Source organism: Condylura cristata, unplaced genomic scaffold, assembly GCF_000260355.1.
Source record: "Condylura cristata isolate star-nosed mole 26May11 unplaced genomic scaffold, ConCri1.0 scaffold00024, whole genome shotgun sequence".
Lineage (NCBI taxonomy): Eukaryota > Metazoa > Chordata > Mammalia > Eulipotyphla > Talpidae > Condylura > Condylura cristata.
This window is the reverse complement of record NW_004567125.1, coordinates 1570354-1579736: the sequence shown is the minus strand read 5'-3', so window position 1 is coordinate 1579736 and position 9383 is coordinate 1570354. Positions and strand designations below refer to the sequence as shown.

General features: G+C 41.9%; 1 pseudogene; it reads right to left on the bottom strand.

The window, feature by feature from the left end:
- Positions 1-7926: 7926 nt before the first annotated feature.
- LOC101631370 lies at positions 7927-9144 on the bottom strand (annotated as a pseudogene).
- Between the last annotated feature and the right edge of the window lie 239 nt (positions 9145-9383).

Here is a 9383-nt window from a genome sequence, read left to right as displayed (position 1 = left end):
TCGCCTCCTCCAGCCGCCGCAGCCGCCGGAGACATCGCGGCTCCGCGCCGCGGAGAAGACTTAAATATCCCAGCGTGCACCGCGCCGCGCACACCGCCGCCGCGCGCCAAATACGTCACTGCGTACGCGACTCGAAGGCGCGGCCGCGAGGGAAAAACGCTGCTGCCTGGTAAACCGACCCAATTTAGAAGATGCACCTCACTGGAACTGCGAATTCTGGTTCTTGACCTTTCGCGCGTATCTACCCTCGCAGCACCCAGCCAGAAGTGAGCCTGTGGAAGAACCGTCTTAAAAATAAAAGTTCCGGAAGGAACTACTCGCGTAATGCTCAATCCATAGTATATGCGAAGGGACTAGACTGAACTCCACAGAACTGATTGTTAACCCGGCCCTTGTTCCAGTTGTGGCCTGAGGTTGAGTTTTTCAGTTAATCTTTTTTCTGCCAGAGTATAAATAGCCAGAGCGCGTGTACTATTACAACTACAGTGGAAAGCAAGACCAACCATCCGTTTTAAAATGTGGATCTAGCGCTACTAAATTCTCCATAAGTCCAATAAATTGCGGGTCAGCCCTGAAGCTGCAATGTAAATTGAGTTCACGTTGGTAAACCAGGACAATTATCTACCAATTTTCACATCATGGCCCAGAAACAGGTTGCTCTTGAGGCTTACCTATGTAGTATGGGTGGTCTGAGAATGTAGATAACCGGTAATCCAGGGCTGCGGAGTGCGTTGGTGGAGGTTTTTTTTTTAAGAGCAACAGAAACGTTTTAGAATTTTATGGTGATTTTTGCACAGCCCTGTAAATTCTATAGTGTTAAGCAACAAAATTTAGAAATCTAATTAGCTTTTTGTTCAAAGATTCATTTACCTTTATAAAAGTGCTGCGAAGGTTACACAAGATGGAGGTTATTTAGACTGGGGGTTGGATGGAGTGGGCAAGATAATTGGTTCACAAAAATTCATATAAAATAATCTTCCCTTGGAGGGGGGATGTCTTATGCATATTACCTCATTGATGCTGATCTGGAAATTACAGTTTGGTTGGAAGAGGCTGAATATGCAAAGAAATTAGGTTTTTTTTTTTTTTTTAATTGTGTAACACTTAAAATTGTGAGGTCATGTCATCAAAAATTTTTTGGAGATTTATTTATGCATACAGAACTGGGGTACAGGTCAGAGGTGCAGGGGGTGATTCAGAGTCAGTAGGGAGAGCAGAGCAGGCAGATGTACTGAAATACACTGCTGAAGGGAGCAGTGGGCAGGTCAGAAGAGGTTTGCTGTGCCATGAGTTTGATCTCACCAGGGATCAAACTCATGCAGTAGTGGCTGTGGATAGCTTCACAGTGCTGTGTTTTAACCCACTGTGCCACCAGGGAGGGCCTGAAATTAGGTGTCGGGGTCTCCATTTTGGACCCGTTTCCCCTATTTTTAATAGTGGTTTATGAGTTACATTGACAGAATTGTTGAAAAAAATGATAGCCTGCTAATTCTGATTTTGTCCTGGCTCTGCTTCGTTGGCCATTCATCACTGATTTATTCATCCCAATATTGATATAATGAGGGCCTATGATCTGTAGACACCCTCAGTTTAGTAGGACAGAACTTTATAAAGTAGAAACTTAAAATTCAATGTGGTAAACAGGAAGTTACAATTATAGATGACTGCATCGCAGATAGCAACTCCATTGCTTGGTAATAACATGGAAAAGGAATAAAGTTGTTAATTCATTCATCCTGACTTCAAAATTTAACACAAAATGATAGTAATCAAATAACATGTTAACTGGCTTAGGGCTAGATATATATAGACCAGTGGGGAAAAACTAAGGGAACAGATAGAAGCCCATAAATTTATAGCCAATTGATTTTTGACAAGGGTGCCAAATCCATTTTATGGAGAAATGGGACTAGGAAAACTTATTTCTACATGAAAAAGAATGAATTGGAACACAACTTCACATAAAAAGCAAAGATTAACTCGAAGTTAATCAATAGCCTAATATTAGCATTAAGACTATAATGACTTAGGAAGAAACAAGGACAAATCTTCATGATCTTGAATTTCATAAAAGCTTTAACAACAGAAGAAAAAATAAATTTGGCTTCAAGAAATAAATTTATGTGCATTAAGACATTATCAAGAAGATGCAAAGAGAATCCACAGGATTGGAGAAGATATTTGTATAGCATGTATTATATGTTTGAAAAGAGCCTAATACTCAGAATATGTAGTAAACCACTACAACTCAACAAGACAGTCTAACTTAAAAAATGGGCAAAGGGACCAAATAGACAATCTCCAAGGAGAGACAAATTACTAACAGGCACTTTTACAAAGATATACAAATGACTAATAAGCACGTGCAAGAATGTTCAATATCACTAGTTACTAGGGAAAACAAAACCACAGTGAGATGCTATTTCATAACCACTCGGGTACCTATGCTTTTTTACAAAAAGGAATGTAAATGTTGGCTGTGGAGAAATTAGAAAAGTTGAGAGTCCCTTAAAAGTTAAAGACAGTTATTATGAACATAACACAATTCCTCTTCTTGATACCCACCTCCCCAAAATGGAAAACAGGAATTTGAAATGGAGAAAAGACTTAGACATTTCTACAAAGGTGATATACATATGGCCAGCAAATATGTGTGAAGAGATGCTAATCATCAGAGAAGTGCAAATCAAAATGACATGAGCTATTACCTCAAAGCATGAGGATGGTGCTATTGGAAACCTCCAGAAAATAACAAGTTTAGGACGTGGAGAAATTTGAATCCCTGTGCACAAATGGTAGGGTTGTAAAATGGGGCAACTGCTATGGAAAAAAGTATGACACCTCAAAAAATTAAAAATAGAACTACTATATACCCAGCAATCTCACTTCTGAGTTTTCAGATCCAAAGAAAATGGGATCACTATCTTGAAAAGACAGCATTATTCACAATCACCAAGATAAGGAAGCAACCTCAGTGTCCACTAACAGGCATGGCTCAAGAAAACATCTCACACACACACTAGACTATTGTTCAGCCATAGAAGACATTCAATAAAAACATGAACCTAGAGGGAATTTTGCTAAGTGAAATAAGTCAAACAGAAAGACAAATACTGTACACTCTCGCATTTGGAGGCTATAAAAGCTGAACTCAGAAATGTAAATGGTATTTGCCAGGAGCTGGGGTGAGGATCAAGATGGGAAGATGTTCTGGTACAAATTGACAAGTTGACATAAAACTTACATGAATATACAAAGAACTTGGAACAGCCAAATCAATTTTGACAAAAGAAATAATGACCACAACAAAGTTGGAGGACTAGCTAACTTATATACTACAATAAAAGTTACTGTAATCAAGACAGTACGTTGGCATGAACACGGAATTAGTTTAATGAACAGAATAGAGTGTTCAGAAAAACCCTATAATGTTTTTGACCAAACTGATATTCTTTATTAGCACTAATGGGGAAGATGCTGGAACATAGGATGTATTAGTTATCTATTACTGTGTGAAAACTACCCCACACCTAGTGGCTTAAATCAGCAAATAGTTCTTAGTTTTGGAGTCAGGAATCTGGGAGTGGCTTAGAATCTTTCTTGAGGTAGCAGCCAATACAGCACTGAGGGCTGCAGCCAGATGAAGACCCAACCAGAGCTGTAGGGTCTGCTTCCCAGATGTGCAGTGGGAGGAGGTCTCAGATTGTTGACAGAAAGCTGTTCTTCGCTGGATGGACCTATGTGTCCTCACCACTTGGCAGTTTGCTTTCTACACAGTAATTCAAAGGGGGAGAGAGCAAGGGGCAAGCCACAGTGACTTCCACACTTTCATCTGGGTTACGCTAATATTTCTACCACATTCTGTTCATTAAAATAAAGTTATTATGTACAGCCCTCATCTAAGAGGAGAGGAATTGGACTCTTATCTTTTGAAAGAAGAGTATCAAAGACATTATAAAATGCCCAAACTAGATCACCATATGGAACACTCTCAACTTTTACACCATACACAAAAATTCAAAATAGATTTAAAAATGAGATTATAGTATAAAACTTCTAGGAGAAAACATAATCTTTGTGATCTGCAGATAGTCAGATTTCTTAGATAATACAAAAAAAGTAAGTTAGGGCCCTCACTGGTGGCGCAGCAGGTTAAAGCTCAGCACTAAGAAGCTAAAGCCACTTCCGCATGAGTTCCATTCCTGCCTGCCCTGGAGGTGATCCATATGGCACGGCAGACCTCTCCTGACCCACCCGCTGCTCCCCTCAGCAGTGTACTTCGGTGATCTGCCTATTCTGCTCCCCACTCTGTCTCTGGTGAATCCTCTCACCGCCCCCTGCATCTCTGGCCTGTACCCTAGTTCTCTATGCACAAACAAATAAATCTTTTAAAAAAAATTTAATGTGTACACAGCAATATGGATTAAATGTCAAAACAATGTTGAGTGGGGAAAAAAGGTGGAATGGTGATGTCAGCACAAGAGAAGAATACTCAGCAACAGGGTACCTAATAGTATACCTATGTGTGTACTAAGGATAACAATGCACGCATGGGAAGAAAATACACAACTTCAACATTGTGTTTTCATTCAGAGAACAAGAGAAAAGAAAATGGCATCCAGGTAGCATACATAAAGCCATTTTAATTTCAATCTAAAATATATAGTTATTTTGAGAGGTCTGAAATACAGCAAAATATAAACATTTGGTAAATCTGAGTGATAAATACATGGGCTATTCATTATGTTGTTTTATATACTTCATTTCAAATAAAAAATGTTTTCAAGGCAGTGGATTTGACAATTGGAGGTTATTGATGATCATGACTAGAAAAGCCCCTATTATCATTATTAAATACTGAGGTTGGCAAACTATGCAAGTGAGATACCTGTTTCTGGGATAAAAATAACTGAACACACACTTAGATGATGTGTTGTCTGTGGTTCTGAGTCCAACAGCAGACCTGAGTAGTTTGGCAGAGCCTGTATCCCCTGTCAGCCTAGAATCTACTCTCTGGTCCTGGTGCAGGTCTTCTACAGTGCTTGGGTAATGTCTAAAACATAGTAGGCTCTCAAGAAATGTGCTAGTGTTCATGAACAGAGCTAAGGTTATATTAACTACTAGGTAATGCGGTTGGCTCTGATTACGTATAGTCAAGACAATTGGTCACTACACTAATTTTCTTTGTTCTGAAAGCTGGGTTTCCTCTTCCCACTAGAGGGCAGGATGAGCTTGTCCATAAGGATGTAGTAAAAATTGTTCCTCAACAATTTAATACCACCAGTGGGGAACTATTGTAAAAGACGAAATACCAGATGACCCAAGGTTTGCATTATTCTCTTAACATTTCCTTAACAAAACTATAAAATAGGACGTTTCTGTTTTGAACGACTAGCCTAGGTTTTCACCCTCCCTATCCTTTTCCCTACAAAGATATAGTGAACCATTAAGCATCACCGGTAAGTAAAAATATAGCAGAAACATGATGTGCATTTACCAACAAGGGATCAGCCAGGGTTTTAGGGGGAGGGGGAGGTTCCTGGAGGATCAGCCGTAGGTATAGCACTCCAGGCCAAAAGCAACTCTGAAAGCAGACGCAAATGTGTGCCAACGTAACACCAACCACACAGACATGAACTTAGGTATCTGCCCACAATAAGAGAAAAGAAACACATACCTTCCATTGGTTACTGCATTACTTACTGTGCCCAGCACCTGTTTGTGCTACACTGGATAGAGCAACAAGGACTGCAGACAGACTATCTCAGCCCTCAGGAGCATAAGATTCAACAGGAAGTCAGACATGAAACGACTAGTTAAAAGATGCACTGAAAAGACCAAAGTTAAAGACTATTTCAGTTACTACTAGTGTGAGATAGCAATAAATTATGTAGTGGCCTATGACAGTCTTCAGAGATTCGTGATTCCAGCGAACTGGTTTGTTTCTGCTCCTCTGTGCTTGAGAGCTCAGCTAGGGAGACTCAAAGGCTAGGGCTGACTGGTGGTAGAGGTGGGAATCATGCAGAGGCATCTGTGCTCACAGAGTTAGTGATAGTCAGAGGGCACCACTGCTGTGAGCTGAGCATGTGTCTTCATGTTGTCTCTCCATATCGGTTGCTTGAGCTGTGCCAGGGTATGGAAGCTCAGCTCTGAAAGCGAGCACACCCAGAGAGAACATTTTGATGTAACCTGAGAAGTACCGCCATGTCACTTCTGTCCTACTTTATTTAGTTCAGGTAACCACAAAGATCTGCATAGATTTAAAGGGAAGGGAGAAACCCCCACTATCACCTCTCACGAGAAGAAGCACTAAGTTACGTTATAAAAAGATCATGTGTGATGGGAGATACTACTGCTATCATCTTCAGAAAACAATCTATCATCAGGTGATTAACCTGGCCTAAAGGGTCAGTCAGTAAACTCTGTGAGGAAGTCTCACCTTTAGCTGGGGGAGGGGGGTGAAGGGTGAAGAGGAACACGGGAAGAGTCAGGTAGAAGAATCCGCATGTGGAAGGACTATATGCAGCCCAAAGAGAGGCTGGGGTGTTTGATTATTCAGTACGATGAAAGCATAGAGGGTAAGGGAAAGTTCTGCAGGGAGAGGACTGAGAGGGAAGGGCCCCTGAGAACAGCAGCAGCCTCCAGTCATCCGTCTTAGGAAGAACAGCCGGAGAGGACAGTAGCAGGCAGTGACAGCTCCCGGCTTTTGCACACAGGGGAAATACACATAGTTTAGTTGCCATCCCACCCCAGCAGTGCCAGTATGGAAGGTAAAATAGAATCTGCCCACGTCTCTATCTAGTAAGAGAAGTCTAGAGAAAATAACTATGCCAAGGCTCCATCTGCCTCTAACAGATGCCCAAGACTGCTTGAATAAAGACTATATCAAGCTTATCAACAACACAATGGAGCTGAGGAGATCAAACAAGTAGACTGTAAAAAAATTAAATTGCTATCACTGAGGCATCTACTACCATGTGCTCCTCCCCTCATTCTCAATTCCGATCACTGATAGATTTTTTTCCTTCTCATTTTATACCATACAGTGAATGTATATTCAGCTGTTGTTCGTTTCAAGAGTCAGATGACTATCTGTAAACAGCGGAGACTATCACTCTACAGGTATTAATACATGTTATATCAGACAAACTGCAAATATCTGTATGCAAGTGACAAGAGGACAGCCAGCGTTAAGTAGGGAGTAGAGGGCCCTCCCTGGCGGCGCAATGGGTTGGGGCGCACTGCACGCTAGTGAAGCTGCCGCTGCCTTGGTGCAAGTTCCATGCCCAGCCCCGGAGGTGACCCACATGGCACAGCAGACCTCTCCTGACCCACCCACCACCCCCCTCAGCAGCGTATTTCAGTCATCTGCCTGTTCTGCTCCCCACTCTCTCTGATGCATCCTCTTACCCACCACACCTCTGGCTGTTCCCCAGTTCTGTAAGCATAAAATCAATAAGTCTTTTTAAAAAATGTTACAATGGGTATCAAAATTCCATGACAGTTTTTTTGTCACAAGTTGTTTACATTAAAAACTACTTATTTTATAATAATAATGAGCAACTATATACCAGAGACATTTTATGGGGGTGGAGTGGGGAATGGGATCAAAAAGTGGGGGGGGAGTGCACTGGACTATGGTGATGGCACACGGGTGATTTGGTGATGGGAAGCCCACGGGGATTACAACTGAGATAACTGAGATGGAAAAAGGCACACAATGATGTAAAAATAAACTATTATTTAAAAAAAGTACTTATATTAAAGGCTAATATTTTAAAACTGCTGCATGCACACAAAAACAAATGGTCCGCAAAATAGTCTCCTTCTGAAGGTTTGTCAATGCATTATCATTAAGCAGTCTTCTACTATTAAACTTAAGTGGGCAATTGATCAACAGTTTTGAGAACTTTCTGCCATCACTGATTACGACTGAGCTTCCTGGGCAGGCTTGGGAACCTCGAAAGTTCCAGTTGCCTTCTTATCCACTGCTCTGATGACCCCACAGCAACTGTCTCTCAAGTCATGAGCAGCAAAATGGCCAGAGGAGGCTAGCCAGAGAAGCTCTCAGCATACGTGGGCTTGCCAGCAAGCGTATCAACTATAGCAGCGTCAACAGACTTCAAGAACTTGGGGCTACATTCCAGCTTTGGCCAGAATGATGCTCAACTCCTGAAGCTCAACAAACTTGAAGAATGTGAGCTGTGTGATGACAGACGCACATCCAGCACTAACTTGGCCAGGATGGTTCAGAGTAATCACCTGAGTGTGAAGCCAGCTGCTTCCATTGCTGGGTCACTTTTGCTGTCATCAGCCATATTGCCATGATGAACATCACTGACAGACACATTCTTGACCCTGAAGCCCACTGTCTCCAGGGAGAGCTTCACTTAAAGTTTCGTTGTAAATTTCAATAGACTTCCCTTCCGTTGTAACACTGACTAGTGCAAAAGTTACCAAAAATTCGAGGACCAGTGTCAATATTCAGTTAGGGAGGAGTCAAAACTGGAGGGAAGAGCATAGAGTCCATGGTGATGGTTCACAGGTTACTTGGGTGGTAATTTTACGGGGACAATACTGTACAAAACTGAACAACTATGTAAAAATATTTAAATAAAAATGAAAAAGAGAGTGAGCCGGTCTCAAGGCAGCCCACAGATTCAGTCCCAATACCAGGGGCAGGCACAGGGCTTGTCAGTTGGATAAGTGGGCAGCAGAATGCAACCCAGAGCTTCAGGCAGTGGGTTCCATTGACACTGCCATCTTTACAAATGGCTTTCTATCCCTTGAACCAAGGCATGTTAGCACTTGGTTCCAGGAGGAACCAGGAATTGGCAGAAATGCTTCTGTGTCAGAGTTGCAGGCAATTTTCTTAATGCAAGTACTGACTTCCTTCACCAGTTCCTTATATCTCTTCTGCCTATACAGTGACTCAGTGGAACACATTTGTGAACAGCAACAGTTAGTTGTTTCACATACTCATGAGCCTGCCCACTCTTGGACACTGGCTTTAAACTCACCAACAGCAGCAGCAATATTACAGGACAGCAAAGTTAGCTGTCATGTTTTTGATTAAAGTCTCTGACCTGGGGCATCCATGGTGGTCACACAATACTCGCTGGCCTTGAATTTCCACAGGGACATATCAACAGTGACACCGTGCTCACATTCAGCTTTCAGTTTACCCACAGCCCAGGATGATGTAGCAGGCAATGGAGTCTTTGTCCTCTAAAAATTTAGGATTGTGCATTTTAGTCCATCTGGTGGGTGCCTGAGGACAAGCAGAGAGGCTTATTTGGGGTTTCACTGAGATCTGTGCCATGGATATCCGTAGAGGAGTTATCTATCAGATTTAGAGCAAGAAAGTCCCTTTCCTCTGCCTC